Source organism: Culex pipiens, chromosome 1, assembly GCF_016801865.2.
Source record: "Culex pipiens pallens isolate TS chromosome 1, TS_CPP_V2, whole genome shotgun sequence".
NCBI lineage: Eukaryota > Metazoa > Arthropoda > Insecta > Diptera > Culicidae > Culex > Culex pipiens.
The window spans coordinates 79470670-79489071 of record NC_068937.1 but is presented as its reverse complement, the minus strand read 5'-3'; the positions used below and the strand labels follow the sequence as shown (position 1 = coordinate 79489071).

Genomic DNA, 18402 nt, shown 5'->3' with positions numbered 1-18402 from the left:
GTTCTCGCATCACACTGCTCGATTTTTTTGACAGCGAGAACTGTCAAGAGCAAATGACAGTTCTCGTTGTCAAATTAATCGAGCAGTTTGTTTTGCTAAATTTTTCTCCGTCACCGGACGGATAGTGGTCCCTAAAAGTAGGAACCAAGATTCGGCTTCAAAGATTGCAACTTCCGGACTGTTCCATTAATGAAAACGGGCGTGTACCGGGCCGGTGTTGGGTGCGAAGAGCCTGCCAACGGAGCTGTACGACGATGAACCAGGGGAGAGCAAAACCGATGGAGACAGATCATCTGTCGGAACCGTTTCCTGCGTCTGCGAAGGGTTCCTGTTCCAGCGATTCGAGACGGATCGGTCTTTCGTCGATTTCGTGGTGGAGACACCTTTTCAGTGTGGGAGTTTGCAAAAAGGATTGACCAGGATCGGCCACGAAGTGTTTGCCAGGAATCGAAAGGCCAGAGGAGAACAGTGGTGGCAACCAGAAAGTGGCCAATGAGATCCTTGAGCTGGCTGTGAAAATCAGGGCGAAGCGTTCGAACATCTGTTTTTGTGCTAATCGGAGCCGGCCGGAATCTCTCAGAGCTAAAGCCGTCGACCTGCTACATGGTGTTGGTAAGTCAAACACTATTCTTACTTTAGTTTTAGCTCATATTGTTTTTTCTTCACCTAGAGGACGGCATGATTGAGAGACTGGCCGTGAACAACTACAACGCATAGGGGCGCGTTTCCCAGCTCGGAGGACAGCATCGACTGCAGCCGGCACAGGCTCCCGTTGTTCCGGAGACCGTCGCAGTTGCGTCCAACAGCGGCGGTGAATCCTGCTTGAGCTAAATGCATAAATAAATCTTAAGGTAAAGTGAAATAAACAGTGTCAACAGAAAAACAGGATTTTATTCAATTAATTGTACAAAATCATATCGAACTAAGGAGGCTGCGGGACAAATGTGCCGCGGGGTGGGACCAGTGCGCGAATGTTGATCTTTCTCTGAATGCTGCCCAGCTGGTTGAGTGCGTTCAGCGCTCGATCTTGGCCGTGATTGTGATGCAGCAATGTCGGTGCTTGACGGAGTCACGCTTTTAGACCAGGTCGCGGATCGACTAGAGTGAGAAGAAGCCGTAAGTGAAGTACGGATCGGCGATGCGCAGCATTTTCTTGGTGGCCATGTTCAGCTTGAAGATGGTGGTTGTTGATCTGGTGCAGACGGAACAGCAGCAGCACTTTGCAGACCTTAGGACTTGTGTCGGTGATTCATCTTTTTGGGTATCATGTTGAACCAATCGTAACCGGTCACTTCACCGCGCGGAAGAGTCCCTTCGATGGGGTCGGGCTCGGGAATGTTCAACTTGGAGTTGCCCGTCCTTGAAGAACTCCGCCAGCATAGGCGATGCTGTCCTCGCGGTGGTCCAGATTCAACAGTGGACCTCCCTCCACGAAACTATTCGTATCCGCGAGGAGCAAGAGAAACTCAAGAATCAGCGCACGGCGATACTGTTGGTCTGCAAAAGAACCAGTATTAAACCAGTAAAACCTCCAGGTGGATTCGGACCAGCTTAGGTAGGCACTCAGCTGCTCGTACAGGTCGTGAAACAGATGTAGACTTTGACGACGCCAATCCATGCCGTCGTCGGAGGTCGTCAAGAGCTGGTTTTAGTCGTTCAAGGTGATCGAGTTTACCGCGCCCAGATGTCGTTCATACTCCTGGACGAAGTCGCTACTGCAGGTGCCCCACTGTAAGAGAAGAAAATTTGAGGTTTCTTATCCCATTATATTTTGTTGATTCTACTCACCCAAATGATCTTATCGGACGTCGGACGTTCCCGCCACTAGCAGGAAGCACTGTTCAGGGCACCACATCGGCCCAGATTGACTACGACATCGTGCTGCGATGCAGAAACGATCGCACAAGATAGTTTCTGTTGTAAACTCACGGCCAAACCTAAAATATGTCGTCAAACGACCGTTCACTGCAAATCTGCAAACAAGACTATAAGACCTGTCCCCGACAAAAGCCACTTTACACGATCATCCTGAGAGCGCACACACACTTGCGACTCTTTCATTTCATCTCTTCCACGCCGCGCGATTCCGACCCGACGCTCGAAAGCTTTGCAACCATCGCCGCAATCGTTCGTTATCTCTCTCTCCAATTTTTCTCTCTTAGCAAAGCTTTACGTTGCGCAGCAGGACCAACCTATACGAAGCACTCACACTCATACAGCGCGCGTGTGTACACGTTGCTGACCAATTTCTTGGCAAACGAGAGTGCTTCGTCGTCTTGTTCGTCGTTGCTTTTCAGCAAACCAAACCCAATCGTTTTCCAACTCAAACATTTGAAAAGGTCATAATTCATATCTACGTTTTTTTGCAAATATTGATTATCCTGGTCTTATTCTCTACATTATCCCCCTTCTCTACTCTTTTTCTGTTTCTTTCTTTGGCTCTATTGAATTTTTAATATTTTAATATGAAGTGTCAAATAATGGAATGTTATTGAAAAGTTATAACAGTATTAAATTATGGGTAGATATGCATTTTCCAAATCTCACCTCAATGTTTTAGATCACTGTAGATATCTGTCAAATGAATCAAAACTTCGTTTCTTGTGAAAGCAAAGCTCTCAGTTTTATCACATAATATTGACAAATAGCGAATTTATTATTTTCAAACTTATCCTGCCTACTTGTACTTTTTTTTAACTATATAATTTCCTTTTACCAGATCATCCAATTCTCAACATCTTACTTTCTTTTATCACACAAACGTATTTTTCTCCGTTATTTTTTTTTCTTTACTAATTTTTGGTAACATTTTGGCCACTTTTTTCTGTTGTTGATGTCTAGTTTTATTTTACGTTTTATATTCAAACTAGAATTCTTGAATTCATAGGAAAGTATTCTAATAATTCAATTTACAAAGTCATTCCCTGTTTTAAATATTTTCCTCTAAGTTTCATATATTTTCTCTTCAAGCTAATTGCAATTTTCAACATCGTATGAAGTCATTCTACTTATAACTTTATAACTTTTTTTCATTTTTTTTGTTTCAAATGCGTTAATAAAGGATTCAGCTATACAGGCCGTACTTCTTCAAACTTTATAATCTTCTTCTGTTATAATTTAATCTCTCTGATTATTTTACCCATTCATAATACTCATTTCATTCACTACAAGTAAAGTACCAAACTAATTTTTTTGTTGCTCACCAAAATGTATTGATGATTTCCAGACTATCGTTGCTTACAAAACGCTGAGAAAATCCCATTTAATTTAATTTTATCCTGCATTTTTCCTGTTTCTGTTGATCTGTTCAGTGCTTGAATATGGTGCGTCCTGATTTTCAAGTTACCTCTTTTAGTTTTTTTTTTTAACTGATAGAAATTTCCAAAACAATTCCAAATTATTTCTTCTTTTGGGATCGTTCCTCTTTTCATATTGAGAAAAACATTATTTTTTCAGAAACTCAATCCAATAATCAGACATAAAGCGTGTAGATTTAACATTTCCACATTAAACCTTACCGTTTCTTACACTTTTTTTTTACTGACGAAATGTTCAGAATCATCATAGATAGTTTATTTATTATACATTATTTTTTTTTTGCGAGAATCATTTTTATTTTATTTTCTTGTTAAGGACACAAATCTCTCGTGTCTTACATTTTCTGCTTAAACCGATATTTTATAATCATTCGAAATTCTTTTGCTCTTTTCTTGAAAAAAAAAAAACATTTTCTTTCTTTTTTTTTCTTTCAGGAACTCTAAACATCCTAAATAATTCCAATTTGTACATCTTTTCATTATTTCAAACATCACTTTTCTAGAATTATCTCCAGGAACTCACTCCAATGATCGAACATAAATTCAGTTCAATTAACAAGCTACCGTTTCTTACATTATGGAAACTGGCAAAAATTTCCAAAATCGCCTTTTTTCTTATGAAAAACAAATCAATCCTACTTTATTTCCTCAAAAAAAAAACGGATCATAATACTTCAAAATCATTCTAAATTAAGTTTGTTGCTCTTTCATTAAACAAATCACTTTTATTTTATGTACTCTAGAAACTCAGTCCAATGTTTAGACACCAGGTGTATATATCTCGAAATAAATCTATTACATTTTCTCTTCAAACTTTAACGTTCTTTTTTTAAAATTTATCCTCATAGCGAATAAATCTTAAGACCAACGTTTATTACATATTCTTTTTTTTTCATTTCATCCTTAACTGACAGAAATTTGCAAAATAATTCCAAGTTCTGCTATCTCTCAGAATCATTCCAAATTATATTTTTCCTCCTTTCACGATGAGAAAATAACTGTTAATTCATTTTCTAAGTCATTAAGCGTGTAGATTCGAAAAATCATCATATCTTGAATATTTGCCCTAGACAAAATGGTTAGGAATCATTACAGATTTTTTCTATCATTTCCATTTAATTTCCTTGCTCATTTTCATTTCTCATTTTTTTTTTCAAGCTGTTTTTTTTCCCCAAATTTTGTTATGCTTCGCTTGAAAAATAATTCTATTTCATTTCCTACAGGAACGCAGTTTATAACTTTAAATCATTGGAAATATAGTTTTTTTTTATAATCAAGAAAACTCTTTTATTCAGTTATCTCTTACTAATTTCTTACATTTACTATTTAAAAAAGATGGAAATCATTCCAAATTCATGTTTATTTGTTTTGTTTGTTTTTTTTTTTGTTCGTTGAAGGAAAAAAAATCACTTCTTCCATTTCGTTCAGAAATTCATGTCAATTAACAACGTGTAGGTTTCCAAGCTTACATTATCTTCTGTAACTAACTGGAATTTCCAATATTATTCCGAATCATTAAAATCGCCTCTTTTTTTTGTGAAAACCCAATCAATTCTTCTTTATTTTCTCCAAATTTTGTTCTGAATTATCCAAAATCATTCCACTTGTTTGTTTTTTTCATGACAAAAAATACATTTATATTCAAATTACTCTAGAAGCTTAGCCCATTGTTTAGATAAAGGCCAAAAAATTCAAAATCACAGCGTCTATAATATTCTTTTTTTAAACTTTACACTTTTTTTTTAATCTTCACACATTTTTTTTGCCGTTTTCTTGAGAATACATAAAACACTACTATTTTATTATTTTGTTCCTCTTTTCTCTATAAGAAAGTTACTGTTATTTCAGTCTTTCAGTCATTAAGCGTGTAGATTTCAAAAGCCATCGTTTGTTTTTTTCCAAACTTTCCGTTTTTTTCTTAAAGGGAAAAAAATGTTCGAAATCATTATAAATTGTTGTTTTTGACAAAGAACTTTGTCCTAAGGGCTCTATTCTGGTGAGGTGTCAATCCAGAAAAACGAAAAATGTCGCGCGTTACGAAAATGTTGCATGCTTGGTACTGCGGAAGGGGTCAGCAACGAATGAAGTGTGGCAACAATGGTGCAACATTCTCGCGTGACAGTTCCAAGAAAGCAGGAGACGAGGCAAAATTTGCACCATGTTGCCACATTTCATGCGGACTATATAAGCTAACAGATAGCCTCTGAACAGATAGTTTTGACCGAAAATCCGTCAGAGACGGATCGACGGTGGTAATTTTATTGCTCACACACACATACACACATTGAAAGACACAGGTTGTGCACCAACTTGGGAGGAATTCTGTGCTAAAGAACATTGTTAGAACGGTCACTCGGAGACCAGAATGATTCAAGGCAATGGGGTTGGGACCAAACTGGTAGGATATTGGCCACACCCGGAGTGGCCATGGCCCTGAGGGAAGGTTCTACCGGGGGGACATTTATCGAACCATACGACTTGGGGCAATATGGGTGTCAAAATTCATGGTTTTTGATACTGGTGATGAAAATGGCCATTTTGAAAGGATTGGCCACACCCGGAGTGGCCATGGCCCTGAGGAAAGGTTTTACCGGGGGGACATTTATCGAACCATACGACTTGGGGCAATATGGGTATCAAAATTCATGGTTTTTGATACTGGTGATGAAAATGGCCATTTTGACAGGATTGGCCGCACCCGGAGTGGCCATGGCCCTGAGGGAAGGTTCTACCGGGGGGACATTTATCGAACCATACGACTTGGGGCAATATGGGTATCAAAATTCATGATTTTTGATACTGGTAATGAAAATGGTTATTTTGACAGGATTGGCCACACCCGGAGTGGCCATGGCCCTGAGGAAAGGTTCTACCGGGGGGACATTTATCGAACCATACGACTTGGGGCAATATGGGTATTAAAATTCATGGTTTTTGATACTGGTGATGAAAATGGCCATTTTGACAGGATTGGCCACACCCGGAGTGGCCATGGCCCTGAGGGAAGGTTCTACCAAGGGAACGTTTATCGAACCATACGACTTGGGGCAATATGGGTATCAAAATTCATGGTTTTTGATACTGGTAATGAAAATGGTTATTTTGACAGGATTGGACACACCCGGAGTGGCCATGGCCCTGAGGGAAGGTTCTACCGGGGGGACGTTTATCGAACCATACGACTTGGGGCAATATGGGTATCAAAATTCATGATTTTTGATACTGGTAATGAAAATGGTTATTTTGACAGGATTGGCCACACCCGGAGTGGCCATGGCCCTGAGGAAAGGTTCTCCCGGGGGGACATTTATCGAACCATACGACTTGGGGCAATATGGGTATCAAAATTCATGGTTTTTGATACTGGTGATGAAAATGGCCATTTTGACAGGATTGGCCACACCCGGAGTGGCCATGGCCCTGAGGAAAGGTTCTTCCGGGGGGACATTTATCGAACCATACGGCTTGGGGCAATATGGGTATCAAAATTCATGGTTTTTGATACTGGTGATGAAAATGGCCATTTTAACAGGATTGGCCACACCCGGAGTGGCCATGGCGCTGAGGGAAGGTTCTACCGGGGGGACATTTATCGAACCATACGACTTGGGGCAATATGGGTATCAAAATTCATGGTTTTTGATACTGGTGATGAAAATGGCCATTTTGACAGGATTGGCCACACCCGGAGTGGCCATGGCCCTGAGGGAAGGTTCTCCCGGGGGGACATTTATCGAACCATACGACTTGGGGCAATATGGGTATCAAAATTCATGGTTTTTGATACTGGTAATGAAAATGGTTATTTTGACAGGATTGGCCACACCCGGAGTGGCCATGGCCCTGAGGGAAGGTTCTACCGGGGGGACATTTGTCGAACCATACGACTTGGGGCAATATGGGTATCAAAATTCATGGTTTTTGATACTGGTGATTAAAATGGCAATTTTGACAGGATTGGCCACACCCGGAGTGGCCATGGCCCTGAGGGAAGGTTCTACCGGGGGGACATTTATCGAACCATACGACTTGGGGCAATATGGGTGTCAAAATTCATGGTTTTTTATACTGGTGATGAAAATGGCCATTTTGATAGGATTGGCCACACCCGGAGTGGCCATGGCCCTGAGGGAAGGTTCTACCGGGGGGAGATTTGTCGAACCATACGACTTGGGGCAATATGGGTATAAAAATTCATGGTTTTTGATACTGGTAATGAAAATGGACATTTTGACAGGATTGGCCACATCCGGAGTGGCCATGGCCCTGAGGGAAGGTTCTACCGGGGGGACATTTATCGAACCATACGACTTGGGGCAATATGGGTATCAAAATTCATGGTTTTTGATACTGGTGATGAAAATGGCCATTTTGACAGGATTGGCCGCACCCGGAGTGGCCATGGCCCTGAGGGAAGGTTCTACCGGGGGGACATTTATCGAACCATACGACTTGGGGCAATATGGGTATCAAAATTCATGATTTTTGATACTGGTAATGAAAATGGTTATTTTGACAGGATTGGCCACACCCGGAGTGGCCATGGCCCTGAGGAAAGGTTCTACCGGGGGGACATTTATCGAACCATACGACTTGGGGCAATATGGGTATTAAAATTCATGGTTTTTGATACTGGTGATGAAAATGGCCATTTTGACAGGATTGGCCACACCCGGAGTGGCCATGGCCCTGAGGGAAGGTTCTACCAAGGGAACGTTTATCGAACCATACGACTTGGGGCAATATGGGTATCAAAATTCATGGTTTTTGATACTGGTAATGAAAATGGTTATTTTGACAGGATTGGCCACACCCGGAGTGTCCATAGCCCTGAGGGAAGGTTCTACCGGGGGGACATTTGTCGAACCATACGACTTGGGGCAATATGGGTATCAAAATTCATGGTTTTTGATACTGGTAATGAAAATGGCCATTTTGACAGGATTGGCCACACCCGGAGTGGCCATGGCCCTGAGGGCAGGTTCTACCGGGGGGGACATTTATCGAACCATACGACTTGGGGCAATATGGGTATCAAAATTCATGGTTTTTGATACTGGTGATGAAAATGGCCATTTTGACAGGATTGGCCACACCCGGAGTGGCCATGGCCCTGAGGAAAGGTTCTTCCGGGGGGACATTTATCGAACCATACGGCTTGGGGCAATATGGGTATCAAAATTCATGGTTTTTGATACTGGTGATGAAAATGGCCATTTTAACAGGATTGGCCACACCCGGAGTGGCCATGGCGCTGAGGGAAGGTTCTACCGGGGGGACATTTATCGAACCATACGACTTGGGGCAATATGGGTATCAAAATTCATGGTTTTTGATACTGGTGATGAAAATGGCCATTTTGACAGGATTGGCCACACCCGGAGTGGCCATGGCCCTGAGGGAAGGTTCTCCCGGGGGGACATTTATCGAACCATACGACTTGGGGCAATATGGGTATCAAAATTCATGGTTTTTGATACTGGTAATGAAAATGGTTATTTTGACAGGATTGGCCACACCCGGAGTGGCCATGGCCCTGAGGGAAGGTTCTACCGGGGGGACATTTGTCGAACCATACGACTTGGGGCAATATGGGTATCAAAATTCATGGTTTTTGATACTGGTGATTAAAATGGCAATTTTGACAGAATTGGCCACACCCGGAGTGGCCATGGCCCTGAGGGAAGGTTCTACCGGGGGGACATTTATCGAACCATACGACTTGGGGCAATATGGGTGTCAAAATTCATGGTTTTTTATACTGGTGATGAAAATGGCCATTTTGATAGGATTGGCCACACCCGGAGTGGCCATGGCCCTGAGGGAAGGTTCTACCGGGGGGAGATTTGTCGAACCATACGACTTGGGGCAATATGGGTATAAAAATTCATGGTTTTTGATACTGGTAATGAAAATGGACATTTTGACAGGATTGGCCACATCCGGAGTGGCCATGGCCCTGAGGGAAGGTTCTACCGGGGGGACATTTATCGAACCATACGACTTGGGGCAATATGGGTATCAAAATTCATGGTTTTTGGTACCGTCCCAAGTCGTATGGTTCGATAAATGTCCCCGGTAGAACCTTCCCCAGGGCCATGGCCACTTCGGTTGAGGCCAATCCTGCCAAAATGTCCATTTTCATTACCAGTATCAAAAACCTTGAATTTTGATACCCATATTGCCCCAATTTATATGGTTCGATAAATATCCCCCCGATAAAACCTTCCCTCAGGGCATTTGAATAAATTGATTACTTCTTTATCCTTATTACAGTAGACTCTCTCGTTGTCGATCTTCTCGATATCAATATTACTCCAGCTGTCAATAAATTTTTCAGTCCCTTCAAATAGATTGCTTTGATTTTTTGTTCTACATTTTCATATCTCCTGCTCTCGAAGGTCCCTTCAATATCGACAACGAGAGAGTCCACTGTATCTCAATTTGAATTTGACGGTATTTGATCAATTTATTCATATTTTTTAAGCGGAATCTTATTGAAACGTGGTAATAATCGGTAAATTGAAAGGGTAAATTGATCGATTTTAATATTGCTTATTGCGAGATGAAATCACGTTTTTCCTTCGCTGTGAGTGACAGGAGATTATTGCCGCCTTATTACTGCAGTGTAAAAATCAGCTAGTTGAACTGAAATTATGGTTGATTTGGCTGTCAACTTGGTTTGTTTTCAATATTTTCCAAAAAGTCAGCTCAAACCTTCAGGCAACCTTTGACAACAGCCAAAAATTTGTTCTGCGGTTGTCTTGCGGCTGTCATGCGACCATTATCTTGCGGTCGTATCACCGCACGTGAACTCTAATTATTGTTTTATACATTGTTCATGCTTAAAATTATGATACACATTTTAAAATTATGAATAAATACATGTTTTTCCCAAAAATAATGTAAGTGAAAATTTTAAATAATTGTTCGTATTTAAAATTAAGTATTTCCTTTTATATGTGGTCACTCTGGAAAGGTTGTCGTATTTTTTTCATTTTTTTTTCTTTCCCTGTTTCTGAGGGGAACACCCGTGAAGAGTATCGGGGCCGGCATTTACAAAGCGGATTCAGTGACAGTTTATTATTCAACTTAATGTTAACATGAAGGTTAATGTTAACATTCCATAGGTTGTCTTCCTAAGGTGTCGTGATAAGGTCCAGTTTGTGACGATACACTACCTTCCCTTTACTAAGCAATCGAATCCAGAAGGGAAAAGATCACCAGTTGTGTTGGTCCGAGCCGGGATTTGAACCCCGATCTACCGCTTACGAGGCGGAAGCGTTACCACTGGGCTACTTGGCTCGGTCCGTATTTTTTTTTCATAGACAATGTAATTTCCATAAAAATCGATCAATTTACCCTTCAATTTACCGATTTTCACCATGTATTCATTATGATTTCGAATAACATTTATAAATAAATTGATTAAAAATCGGCAAATTCAAATTGAGATATCTAAAAAAATATACGATATTTTCAGGAAATGTAGTTGAAAGTGTGTACTTTCTGGTGCATTGTTCGGTTTTGCGCCAAAATGCGCCATTTTGAAAACATTGCAACTTGAAAATAGGCTCAAAATCACTTAAAAATGGCTATAACTCCTCAATAAAGGCTCAAAACATTTTGCTGTTTTCGGCAAAGATATGTAATTTTATGTCATAAATAACTCTTCAGAACATAAAAGGCCGCTAAAACGCTAACATTTTAAGTTATCACAAAAAAGTGCTTTTTGGACCATTTTTGCAAAACTGGCGTATATCTCGAGTAGATTAAGAGCTACAAATTTGGCGCCTTCGACCAACCTTCATGAATTTTTCTCCTCTACAACTTTGCCCAAGACACCAAAGCCCTACAACGTCATCCAACAAAGTTAATTATGTTTGACACCCTGGAAGGTCGTCACCCTGTATGTCAATAACTTCAAAAGATAGCCCTTATCAAGTACAACAACTATTCCGAAGACACCATTTGGCTAGGACGTCAAATAAAAGAGTTATCAATTTATTCCACTTAATTTTGGCCACTCCGGGTGTGACCAATCCTGTCAAAATGGCCATTTTCATTACCAGTATCAAAAACCATTAATTTTGATACCCATATTGCCCCAAGTCGTATGGTTCGATAAATGTCCCCCCGGTAGAACCTTCCCTCAGGGCCATGGCCACTCCGGGTGTGGCCAATCCTGTCAAAATGGCCATTTTCATTACCAGTATCAAAAACCATGAATTTTGATACCCATATTGCCCCAAGTCGAATGGTTCGATAAATGTCCCCCCGGTAGAACCTTCCCTCAGGGCCATGGCCACTCCGGGTGTGGCCAATATCCTACCAGTTTGGTCCCAACCCCATCGGCTAGAATCATTCTGGTTTCCGAGTGACCGTTCTAAAAATGTTCATTAGAACAGAATTCCTCCCAAGTTGGTGCACAACCTGTGTCTTTCAATGTGTGTATGTGTATGTGAGCAATAAAATTACCACCGTCGATCCGTCTCTGACGGATTTTCGGTCAAAACTATCTGTTCAGAGGCTATCTGTTAGCTTATATAGTTCGCATGAAATGTGGCAACAATGGTGCAACATTCTCGCGTGACAGTTCCAAGAAAGCAGGAGACGAGGCAAAATTTGCACAATGTTGCCACATTTCATGCGGACTATATAAGCTAACAGATAGCCTCTGAACAGATAGTTTTGACCGAAAATCCGTCAGAGACGGATCGACGGTGGTAATTTTATTGCTCACACACACATACACACATTGAAAGACACAGGTTGTGCACCAACTTGGGAGGAATTCTGTGCTAAAGAACATTGTTAGAACGGTCACTCGGAAACCAGAATGATTCAAGGCAATGGGGTTGGGACCAAACTGGTAGGATATTGGCCACACCCGGAGTGGCCATGGCCCTGAGGGAAGGTTCTACCGGGGGGACATTTATCGAACCATACGACTTGGGGCAATATGGGTGTCAAAATTCATGGTTTTTGATACTGGTGATGAAAATGGCCATTTTGACAGGATTGGCCACACCCGGAGTGGCCATGGCCCTGAGGGAAGGTTCTACCGGGGGGACATTTATCGAACCATACGACTTGGGGCAATATGGGTATCAAAATTCATGGTTTTTGATACTGGTGATGAAAATGGCCATTTTGACAGGATTGGCCGCACCCGGAGTGGCCATGGCCCTGAGGGAAGGTTCTACCGGGGGGACATTTATCGAACCATACGACTTGGGGCAATATGGGTATCAAAATTCATGATTTTTGATACTGGTGATGAAAATGGCCATTTTGACAGGATTGGCCGCACCCGGAGTGGCCATGGCCCTGAGGGAAGGTTCTACCGGGGGGACATTTATCGAACCATACGACTTGGGGCAATATGGGTATCAAAATTCATGATTTTTGATACTGGTAATGAAAATGGTTATTTTGACAGGATTGGCCACACCCGGAGTGGCCATGGCCCTGAGGAAAGGTTCTACCGGGGGGACATTTATCGAACCATACGACTTGGGGCAATATGGGTATTAAAATTCATGGTTTTTGATACTGGTGATGAAAATGGCCATTTTGACAGGATTGGCCACACTCGGAGTGGCCATGGCCCTGAGGGAAGGTTCTACCAAGGGAACGTTTATCGAACCATACGACTTGGGGCAATATGGGTATCAAAATTCATGGTTTTTGATACTGGTGATGAAAATGGCCATTTTGACAGGATTGGCCACACCCGGAGTGGCCATGGCCCTGAGGAAAGGTTCTACCGGGGGGACATTTATCGAACCATACGACTTGGGGCAATATGGGTGTCAAAATTCATGGTTTTTGATACTGGTGATGAAAATGGCCATTTTGACAGGATTGGCCACACCCGGAGTGGCCATGGCCCTGAGGGAAGGTTCTACCGGGGGGACATTTATCGAACCATACGACTTGGGGCAATATGGGTATTAAAATTCATGGTTTTTGATACTGGTGATGAAAATGGCCATTTTGACAGGATTGGCCACACCCGGAGTGGCCATGGCCCTGAGGGAAGGTTCTACCGGGGGGACATTTATCGAACCATACGACTTGGGGCAATATGGGTATCAAAATTCATGATTTTTGATACTGGTAATGAAAATGGTTATTTTGACAGGATTGGCCACACCCGGAGTGGCCATGGCCCTGAGGAAAGGTTCTACCGGGGGGACATTTGTCGAACCATACGACTTGGGGCAATATGGGTATCAAAATTCATGGTTTTTGATACTGGTAATGAAAATGGCCATTTTGACAGGATTGGCCACACCCGGAGTGGCCATGGCCCTGAGGAAAGGTTCTACCGGGGGGACATTTATCGAACCATACGACTTGGGGCAATATGGGTATCAAAATTCATGGTTTTTGATACTGGTGATGAAAATGGCCATTTTGACAGGATTGGCCACACCCGGAGTGGCCATGGCCCTGAGGGAAGGTTCTACTGGTGCCATTGACTGAATTAATTTAATTAGAATTAATTATTCAGGATTAAATAAATAGGCAAAGAATTAAAAAATATAAATAAAAATAGCATGATTTTTAGAGTTTTGTACATAGTTCTTTGTCTATTGGTCATGTAGAACATAACCACCTGCACCTTTTTTCTATCAAAAAATCATTTTATACATTGTTTAAATATCTAATCTACCGTTTGTAGTATTTTTGCTATCGACCGATTTTGTTTATATTTTTTTTAAGCTATCCCAAATTTTGTTTTACTCTTTGCTTGAAAAAGAAATCTTATATTTCATTTCTTACAAAAACGCAGTTTATTGACTTCAAATATCAATCCAAATTATTTTGTTTTTTTTTCTGATTTTTTTTTATGTTACAGAAAACGAGAGTATTTCAACCACCGTTCCTTACATTTTCTCCTTAAAATTGTTGAAATTTTTGAAATCATTCCAAATCATTTTGTTTGTTTTTCTTCGTTGAGGGGAAAAATCACTTTTTTTCATTTCGTTTGAAAACTCAGTTCAATTAACAAATATAAGACGTGTAGGTTTCCAAGCTACCGTTTCTTACATTGTCTCATTAAACTTACTGAAATTTCCAAAATTATTCCGAATCATTTGAATCGTCTTTTTTTTTGTGTGAAAAACAAATCAGCTCTACTTAATTTCCTCCAAAAATTCTGTTAAGAATTCTTCAAACCCATTCAAAATTATTTTGTTTTGTAGATTTCAAAAACCATCGTATCTTTTTTTTCTAAACTTTCCGTTTTTTTTTAAAGGGACAAAATTGTTCGTAATCATTACAAATTGCTGTTTTTTTTTTCTATCAAAAAATCGTTTCCGTTTTTTTTGATACATTGTTTAAATATCTACAGTTTGTAGTATTTTTTCATCGACCGATTTTATTTATTTTTTTTAAGCTATCCCAAATTTTGTTATACTCTTTGCTTGAAAAGGATATGTTATATTTCATTTCTTACAAAAACGCGGTTTATTAACTTCAAATATCAATCCAAATCATTTTGTTTGTTTTTCTTTCGTTGAGGGGAAAAATCACTTCGTTTTTTCCATTTCGTTTAGAAATTCAGTTCAATTAACAATTATAAGACGTGTAGGTTTCCAAGCTACCGTTTCTTACATTATGTCATTAAACTGACAGCTCTATTTAATTTCCTCCAAAAAATCCGTTAAGAATGCTTCAAACCCATTAAAAATTGTTTTGTTGTTCTTTCATGATAAAATATCACTTTTATTCAATTTCAACTCTCAAAAACGACTTTTGCATTTTCTCTTCAAACTTTAACGTTCTTTTTTTCTTTTAAATCTTTTCCATTTTTATCTTGTTCAGGTTTTTAATCAACCGTTTCTCATGTCTGCTCATCAACCCGATTTTTTTAAAATACAATTCACGCTAAGAATCAAGTTGAGGCATTCGTCAACATTCTCTGTGTTTAGTTGAGGCGTTCGTCAACTGTTTTCATTAAAACATTTTCTGGTTTTTTTTTCTGCAGTTGAGGCGTTCGTCAACTGTTTTTTTGTTCAGTTGAGGCGTTCGTCAACTGTTTTTTTTTTGTGCTGTGGAGGCGTTCGTCCACTGTCTTTTTTTTCCTTTTTTTTACGTTTGAGGCATCGCTCACTCCGTCTTTATGCCATGAAATCGTCACCATAATACCTACCAACTGCGCCATGTTGTAAACTCACGGCCAAACCTAAAATATGTCGGCCAAACCGTTCACTGCAAATCTGCAAACAAGACTATAAGACCTGTCCCCGACAAAAGCCACTTTACACGATCATCCTGAGAGCGCACACACACTTGCGACTCTTTCATTTCATCTCTTCCACGCCGCGCGATTCCGACCCGACGCTCGAAAGCTTTGCAACCATCGCCGCAATCGTTCGTTATCTCTCTCTCCAATTTTTCTCTCTTAGCAAAGCTTTACGTTGCGCAGCAGGACCAACCTATACGAAGCACTCACACTCATACAGCGCGCGTGTGTACACGTTGCTGACCAATTTCTTGGCAAACGAGAGTGCTTCGTCGTCTTGTTCGTCGTTGCTTTTCAGCAAACCAAACCCAATCGTTTTCCAACTCAAACATTTGATTCATATCTACGTTTTTTTGCAAATATTGATTATCCTGGTCTTATTCTCTACAGTTTCCAAGTCCTTGTTGTGCAGCATGTACTCGTTCGGCTTATCCTCAGTCATGCGGTTCCGGCGCTGCTTCGTGGCCATCATCTCTTCGATCACAACCCGCTCGGCCTCGACACAAGTTCCTCGTCCTCGCCTCACAGTCCAAAAACTCCATCAACTTCTTCCGGATTGTCGATTTTCAACTTTTTTCTCTTATCCCCCGCCCGATTCGCTATAGAAGATTAAAACACCGTCTTCCCGTTCGTGTCGTACGCGGCCTGCAAGTGCCCCACCACCTCCACTAGGTCCTTCCTCCACCAACGGATCAAACGCGTCCCATAGTAACTGTGGACCGCGTTTCGCTGGTTCTCAAATTGAAAGTCACTAATATGTTCCGCCTCCACAAACCCTGAAGAATATTCTTCGGCTCCCGCATCTGCTCCGTCAAACCCGGATTCTCCGGACCTGCCATCGGTTCAAACATCTCCTCGTACCTCGGATTCGGGACGATTCCACCTGCCCGAGAAACCACCAGCGGGGCGGAAAACCTGCAGCGGTTTCGCCACCGAGCGGGCAAAAAAAAAATGAAACTCACAGATTGCTGTTTATTTACGAAAACTGCAGGAAAATAATCAAAACAAAGAACGGGTTGCCAAACCCGAAAAAAAACTCCTCGAAAATGAGGGCAGGGTTGCAAAATCGATTTGGTTTGGTTCGAAAATCGAGCAGACGCTGACCGCTTTAACTCGCTTTAACGCGCGTTAACTTGCGATAACTTACTTTCTGGTGGCGTTATGTGAAAACTCGGTACGATGAGTAGCGTTGATGCTTTTCGAGCTCGTTTTCGTGCGTTTTAGTGTGTTATCGCGGAGTGACATTCCCCTCGCTCTCGTAGATTGTGCGTGATTCCTCACCTGTCCGTGCATGGAAGCATTTCCCACTTCTTTTGACATTTTGCCATTTTGACATTTTGACATTTTGCCATTTTGACATTTTGACATTTTGACATTTTGACATTTTGACATTTTGACATTTTGACATTTTGACATTTTGACATTTTGCCATTTTGCCATTTTGACATTTTGACATTTTGACATTTTGACATTTTGACATTTTGACATTTTGACATTTTGACATTTTGACATTTTGACATTTTGACATTTTGACATTTTGACATTTTGACATTTTGACATTTTGACATTTTGACATTTTGACATTTTGACATTTTGACATTTTGACATTTTGACATTTTGACATTTTGACATTTTGACATTTTGACATTTTGACATTTTGACATTTTGACATTTTGACATTTTGACATTTTGACATTTTGACATTTTGACATTTTGACATTTTGACATTTTGACATTTTGACATTTTGACATTTTGACATTTTGACATTTTGGCTGTTCGACATTTTGACATTTTGACATTTTGACATTTTGACATTTTGACATTTTGACATTTTGACATTTTGACATTTTGACATTTTGACATTTTGACATTTTGACATTTTGACATTTTGACATTTTGACATTTTGACATTTTGACATTTTGACATTTTGACATTTTGACATTTTGACATTTTGACATTTTGACATTTTGACATTTTGACATTTTGACTGTTCGACAATTTGTCAATTTCTCGGGTAAGTTTTCAAAAAGCTGTAAGAGCCACCGTGACCTCTTACACTAATTTTCGTTTTTCTCGAAAATGAAACAAAATTTTATTTATTTTAAGTATGGGGCACTTTAAGGACGTGTAGATTAGAGAGCCTGGAGCTTATTAGAGAACGGACATCTCAAACCAAAAGTACCAATCGAAGCACGAGAACTGTCAAACGGAGGTACCAATCGAGCATAAGACAAAGGATTTTGCTCGGTTGGTACCTCCGTTTGACAGTTCTCGTGCTTCGATTGGTACTTTTGGTTTGAGATGTCCGTTCTCTAATAAGCTCCAGGCTCTCTAGTGTAGATGAACAATCTCGAGCATTTTAAAGTTTGAAGTTACAAAAATAATAATGTCAAGATAATTACTAAACCTACCACAGATATCTTTTGGTAATTTTGAAAGTTGTCACATTTTATTAAAAATCATTACAATATACTTTAGGCATCATATTACAATACTTATCCATCTAATACAATGCTGAAAGAACAGTAATACTCGACCAAAAATTTAGGAATCAAAAGGTATGACGAATTTGTGTTTGACTTGAAAACGTTATTACAGAAATCGTAATTTGTTTTCGTGTTCCTGAGTAGTTAAAAATTTGCGTAATTATTTCAGCATTTTTCAAATGTAATTACATTTCTGCATTGCCAAATTGTTTCGATATTAGGTAACTTTACTACCCATTTATTGTGACAAATCAGACACACCTTATATATTCGAAGAACTTTGGTGCTCGTCTTGCTGGACGGTTGACAGCTTGAACTGATGTTTCATTGTGTTTGAAATT

At 40.3% G+C, this 18402-nt stretch overlaps 1 long non-coding RNA gene across 2 annotated transcripts; it reads right to left on the bottom strand.

The window, feature by feature from the left end:
* Positions 1–871: 871 nt before the first annotated feature.
* Positions 872–1986, bottom strand: LOC128092488 (uncharacterized). 2 transcript variants are annotated; one of them, XR_008211813.1, is made up of 3 exons: positions 1789–1986; positions 1548–1729; positions 872–1497 (listed from the first exon to the last, which is right to left on the bottom strand). It is a non-coding gene; the product is annotated as an uncharacterized LOC128092488 (long non-coding RNA). The 2 variants fall into 2 exon arrangements; XR_008211812.1 differs by having other exon boundaries at positions 872–1729.
* Between the last annotated feature and the right edge of the window lie 16416 nt (positions 1987–18402).